The 6504-nt window shown below is 41.4% G+C and overlaps 1 protein-coding gene across 1 annotated transcript in view; it reads left to right on the top strand.

Annotated features, from left to right (window-relative positions):
* Positions 1-1576: 1576 nt before the first annotated feature.
* The window catches only part of LOC123978328 (ALK and LTK ligand 1-like), a 43202-nt gene continuing 38274 nt past the window's right edge, over positions 1577-6504 (top strand). The window contains exon 1 of the mRNA XM_046061535.1: positions 1577-1973. The gene's annotated coding sequence lies outside the window, so the exon portion shown is untranslated. The remainder of the gene's footprint in view (positions 1974-6504) is intronic.

Below are 6504 nucleotides of genomic sequence, written 5' to 3'. Positions count from 1 at the left end.
ATAGAATTTAAAATCATTCTTCTTACCTACAAAGCTCTTAATGGTCAGGCACCATCTTATCTTAAAGAGCTCATAGTACCTTACTACCCCACCAGAGCACTGCGCTCCCAGAATGCAGGGTTACTTGTGGTTCCTAGAGTCTCCAAAAGTAGACTAGGAGCCAGAGCGTTCAGCTATCAAGCTCCTCTCCTGTGGAACCAGGTTCAAGTTTGGGTTCAGGAGGCAGACACATTTAAGAGTAGGCTTAAGACTTTCCTCTTTGATAAAGCTTATAGTTAGGGCTGGCTCAGGTAGTCCTGAACCATCCCTTAGTTATGCTGCTATAGGCCTAGACTGCCGGGGGATTTCCCATGATGCACTGAGCTCCTCTCTCCTCTACTTTCTCTCCCTCTGTATGCAACCTTATCCCATTATTGCATGTTACTAACACAACTTCTCCCCTTTCTGGTAGTCTTGTGCTTTCTCGTCTCTCTCCTCTCTCCTATCACTTCCTGCAGGTTTTCTGGCTCTGGAGCTATGGAGTCTGGATCTGTGGCTGCAGGTCACCTGCTGCCCCCGTGTTCCTGCTCGACACCCTCTACTGCAACGACTATTGTTGCTAGTCTTATTGTTATTATTGTTATTATAATCATTAACATTACGATGGTTACCATTAACACTACTATAAATATCTGTACCATTTTTCATTTAGTCTTTAGCAACATTACCTTCACTGTCTGTACCTCTGTGTGTATATTGTGTTGGCTGCCTCCCTCCCCTCTCTCTCTCCTTACATCTCTCTCTCTCTCTCTCTCTCTCTCTCTCTCTCTCTCCCTCTCTCTCTCACCCCAACCGGTCGAGGCAGATGGCCGCCCACCCTGAGCCATGGTTCTGCTCGAGGTTTCTGCCTCTTAAAAGGAAGTTTTTCCTTGCCTCTGTCGCCTAGTGCTTACTCTAGGTGGGAACTGTTGGGCTTCTGTAAATAACATCACAGAGTATGGTCTAGACCTGCTCTTTTATGAAAAGCGCTGTGAGATAACTGTTGTTGTGATTTGGCGCTATATAAATAAAATTGAATTGAATTGAATTGAACGCTATTTATGTGCCCTGGGCGCCTTGCATTTTCGAAGGAGCGCTCTGAGCGCACAGTGTTGAAAACAAAATTCAACTCTGAGCAGAAAAGCGCCCGACATCATTTGCGTTTTTTCCATCATCCAATCGAATGAATGGAGAGAGGCCCTCAGTTGTGGTGACGGAAGTTTACAGTTCCTGCAACAAACTGTCCCGGAGTCATCCTAAAATAAGTCTTGAACCGACCATGATTAAGACGAAGCTACTGGACTAGCTGGTGGTACTGCCAGCGGTGTCTCCTCTTTCTGAGGGTCTCATGTACCCACACGGATCTCCGTTTCCCGTCTCCTGCGTGTTAGTTCACCAGTCACCCTCAAACAATGCCAGAGCTAGCGCTCTCCGTTTGTCTATTTTTTTTTAAAGCAGATGTTTTTAGCAACAAAAGACACAGACCTGTGAGTTGTGATCTGATTTGGTGGTTGCCTAGCAACATGAAATAAAACCATAGAATAAAACGCAGCACACTGGTCTTTTCCAAATTCAACAAAAAAAGGCGCTGCTGTGCGTCTCGCGTTTTCGAACCTGCATACCGCTCTCTGTCTGATCGGGGCCTTGGGGTGCTTTCACACCTACTGTTTTGTTTTGTTCTGGAACAGATACTTTGTTCCGAATCAATTTGACTCACTTGTGTTCACACCGAACACTGCTGTAAAGCGGTCCAAAACACAACACCCTGCCAGGGTTTTCCCTTACGCCATTACGTCACTACTTCATGCGCTTTGCATTGTGGGACATCTCCATGACAACAGCAACAGAAAATTGACTTGGTGCTGCGAGAAGCTGAAATGCCTCATAGATGTTTGGTCAGAAAAACACATCTCACAGATGTTGGACACCACAAGAACACTTAAGTCTACAAAATGGTTAGTGATAAAATGAAAGAGAGGGGTTATGAACGCTCCGTTGAGCAGTGTCGCGCGAGGGCAAACAAACTTGGACAGCAGTACATTATACAATACATTAACCACAAACACAGAACGCAATAAATTTGCAAAATACGCTGCTGAATCGGTCCAGGGCTCGTATGGAATCGAGCCGAGACCTCCTCTTCTAGGCGATCTCGGCTCGGTTGTTTTGTTCTGGATCAGAGTGCGATTGCTGTGTTCACATATTTCCAAACGAACTGGGCCAAAGGGGAAACGCCCCCTTGTTTCAGAACAACGTCTCCAGTCGATCCAGGTGTGAAAGCACCCTTTAAAGTGCCAGTTTATTCCAAACATTGAGGTCTTTACTGAAAAAGTTCCCAATGAAAGAAGTTTGATTTCAGGCCAGTCTAAGGGTGTACCCTGGCATGTAAGTAGCTTCAGGTTTAAAGATCAGATAGAGGTGCTGTGTTATCACTTTATGCAATAAGATATTCCTCAAAACAGATGTGTGTGCTTTTTTGGAAGAACACTCATTTGCTGCAGTTTGTTCTTTTCCTTAAGTCCAGATGGAGAAAAGTAAAATACCCAACTACAATCAATTAATGTTCTTAGATTTGTTTCAGGTAAGATTATTACCAACATGATATACTCCTCTGGGGTCTTCCTTGACTTACTCACCATTCCCTCTTTATGCACATACTGGCATTACACAGTGACTGGTTCCTCTCTGTTACAGATATCCAATGGCATTGTGGGAACCTTCAGATCATTTCGGGAACTCTATGCGAAGTCTTCCGCTGTGGTCCCTGACAAAATTATTACATCACCAAGACAGGCAAATTTCTTCTTGATGCAGGGACCTACAGACAGTAACAGCATGAGATCGTATTGAACAATTGCATTATCCTGTAGGCCTTCAGCCATTATTATCTATACAGGAACAGAGCTGGATGAATAACACTTGCAAATACCGCTTAAGAGTTTGTTACAGCCAGATTTGGGCCTGTGATTTCCTAATAATGAAGAGACTGATGTAATTTGGTACCAAATTATGGGAAAGTAGAAATTTTCTTGATTTAAATGTTCTGTTTGAACCCAAAATGAACATCAATGCATCATGGAAACTTGGAAACTTTACTGTACATGTAGATTGGTTGTCTGTAGACAAATTTGACATTTTTGCATGTTAAGCTGACCTGCTCTGCAGGGACAAAAAGGCTTTCTAAGTTACACTAGCAATTTATTGCTTATTTATTATTAAAAGTGATAGGATGCATACGAATTTAAAACAGTATCTATTTTCTCTATAACTGGTATCAAATTACATAGTTTATTCCAATAAATGATATAGAAATTATTAGGACATTTTCCTGAATTTAAATCCTGATAAAATGAAGTGTTACTGCCATTTGTGTGCGAGTGTTCTTGCCATACTTGCCTCACCCATTTTTTACTTTAAGACTTAATTTAATTGTCAACCTGGGAAAAGATGGAACAGATGGAACCAGGACTCCAAACCCAAACCATCACTTGCCAAAAAACAGACCACAACAAAAGAAGTACTAAGGAGAGAGATATGACCCAGCCAAACCAGAGGTGTAGAGGTGATGGATATGGAGTGACAAAAAGAACTGGCAGAAAGTGGATGTTTTTCAAATGTTGAAATGCAGAGAAGACATATGTGGAACATTTGTCTTTTGATAACAGAGGTCATTGTATAATCTGAAGAATTTAAGATGTCAAAGATATTCAAGTTCACAGAGCAACTGCATTCAGCGCTAGTTTATCAAACAGGCAGTTTCAAAGATATTCTGCCAAGTGTGTTAGACTCCCAACATAATGTCATAAATCCATGGGTGTGCGCATACAAACACTGTTAGATAAACACGCAAAAATCTTTATCGAAGGACAATTGAAGGCAGTCAACTTTATGTGCAGTCCTGCTGTGTCCTGAAGGGCATGCTGAATAGCGGATGGAGAATCTGCTGAATGAAATAGGCTTATTAATGTCCATTCTCACACATATCCGTCTGTCTGGACAACGTGTACACTCTAGGGACGGTGTCTCCATTGTCACTTATGCCAATTTTGTCCCCCTATCTGAAATGCATGAATCAGCCCATTATTGTGATGAATTGGATAACTTTGTCACTTAGAGTGAGATGCCTCATTTCCTCTGTGCGTGTGTAGTTAGTTAGTCCTGTCAGCGAGAAAGAGAAGAGAAAAGGTTTAATCCAAACCCTTTAGTCCTCCTTTTCTCCAAGTCGTCTTGTGGACAGTTCAGCGCTTTCAAATCGTTTAAATGTATGAGAAAAGAGATGGATTCTTGAGGCCTTGCCTGTACTGCTTATACATACTTTTGATTTAATGACCATCTCACGTACTGTCCATGATGTGACTCATCGGCCCGTATGGAGAAAGAGGAAGTAGTGTTTGAGGTTGGAGGTGATGTCCCAGCATATTGCAACATAGATGCGCTGTAATGCAGAATGTCACCATGAGGCCCAGTGGGAGGGCTCAGTAACACTGTGGGTGGTGAGCCATGTAGGAAACCCTGAGGTTGTGATGTCTTGACTGTAGAGAAACCTGCGGACAGTGGCCCCATTCCTTCTTTGCATACATTTTAATCAGCAATCATATGTTAGTAGACAGGTTTTTATTGTCAATTTCAATTTCTATATAAGAATATCTGAACATAAAACAGCATTTCACACAGGCACTATGGAGTACACTATGGCAAAACAATATATATTAATGCCAAACATGGTTCTCCCCCTTACTTCCTTACATGTGTGCTGGTTTTTGGAGTATCCCTGTTTTGTGCCACATGCTTGTTTCAGAAACCTGGATGCCGGTTTTATGGAATCTGGATATTCCTCCTGGAGTACTCTAAAAGAAACCAGAGTACTGTGGGATGTACACACATTATCCAGATTTCTGAACATTCTTTGTTGTTACAGAACATAGTAATAATAATAATCTTTATTTGTAGAGCACTCAAAAACAAGTTACAAAGTGCTTTAACAAGTGTAAAGACAATAATACCCAAAAGAAAAACAATACATAAAAGCAAGAAAACATTGAAAAGACTAAAATATTTAAGATAAATATAAAATAAGTAAAATAGAATAAAATAAAAGGGATAAAATAAAGTCAAATAAAATCAGGAAAGGCTCTCCTATAAAAGTATGTTTTAAGAAGGGACTTAAAAGAGTTCACTGACTCAGCTGACCTGATTTCCTCGGGCAGGCTGTTCCAGAGCCTCGGGGCCCTGACAGCAAACGCTCTGTCCCGTTTAGTTTTCCGTCGAGACTCTGGAACAGTCAACAGACCTCTGCCCGAGGATCTCAAGGTACGTGCTGGTGTGTATGGGACTAAAAGTTCAGAAATATAACAAGGCGAGAGGCCATGAAGAGCTTTAAAAGTAATCAATAGAATTTTAAAGTCAATTCTAAAACATACTGGGAGCCAGTGTAATGAAGCTAAAATAGGAGTAATGTGGTCATATTTCTTTGTTCTGGTTACAAGCCTGGCAGCTGATTTCTGGACAGTCTGGAGTCGATCAATAGATTTTTGGGTTAAACAGGTGAAAAGGCTGTTGCAATAATCCAGGCATGATGAGATGAAGGCGTGTAAAAAATCGAATTTTTGCTATATTTCTAAGTTGATAAAAACATGATTGAACAAGCTTTGTGGTGTGCAGCTCGAAATTTAAATTACTATCAAACCAAACACCAAGGTTCTTTGCAACAGGCTTAATGTGATTTACTAGGGAACCAGCAGATGGCAGTATTTGATTTGCCATCTGCTGGGACCCGATGACCAGGATTTCTGTTTTGTCTGAGTTCAGCTGGAGGAAATTATTTGACATCCTTTTTTTAACTTCACAAAGGCAGTTGTTAAGTGAACTCAGCATTCCAGGGTCTGTGGATCTGACGGGCAAGTACATTTGTGTGTCATCAGCATAAATATGAAAAGAAATGCCATGTTTATGGATAATACGTCCAAGGGGAAGCAGATACAAGGAAAACAAAATGGGTCCTAAGACCGACCCCTGAGGCACACCATATTTAACTGGACAGAACGCAGAGACATAGTTGTTTACAGACACACAAAACTTCCTATTTGACAGGTAGGATGAAAACCACTCTAGGGCAGTACCAGAGATCCCCACCCAGTGCCTCAGTCTGTCTAACATGATGTTGTGATCAATGGTGTCAAAAGCAGGAGGTCCAGGAGTACCAGGACTGAGCACATGCCTTCATCAGCAGACATTAAAAGGTCATTGATGACTTTAAGCAGGGCAGTCTCAGTGCTGTGGTACTTCCTAAAACCAGATTGAAACTTTTTAAATAATTTGTTATTTTCCAGTACAGTGAGCAGCTATTTGGACACAATTCTTTCTAAAATCTTTGCTATAAAAGGCAGTTTTGAAATTGGTCTAAAATTTTGTGGGAGGGAGGGATCTAAACCAGGTTTCTTTAAAAGTGGGTTCACGCAAGCCGTTTTAAAATAATCAGGGACACAA

This window comes from Micropterus dolomieu, linkage group LG10, assembly GCF_021292245.1.
Source record: "Micropterus dolomieu isolate WLL.071019.BEF.003 ecotype Adirondacks linkage group LG10, ASM2129224v1, whole genome shotgun sequence".
Lineage (NCBI taxonomy): Eukaryota > Metazoa > Chordata > Actinopteri > Centrarchiformes > Centrarchidae > Micropterus > Micropterus dolomieu.
The sequence above is the reverse complement of the archived record's forward strand: the minus strand, read 5'-3'. Positions and strand labels throughout refer to the sequence as shown.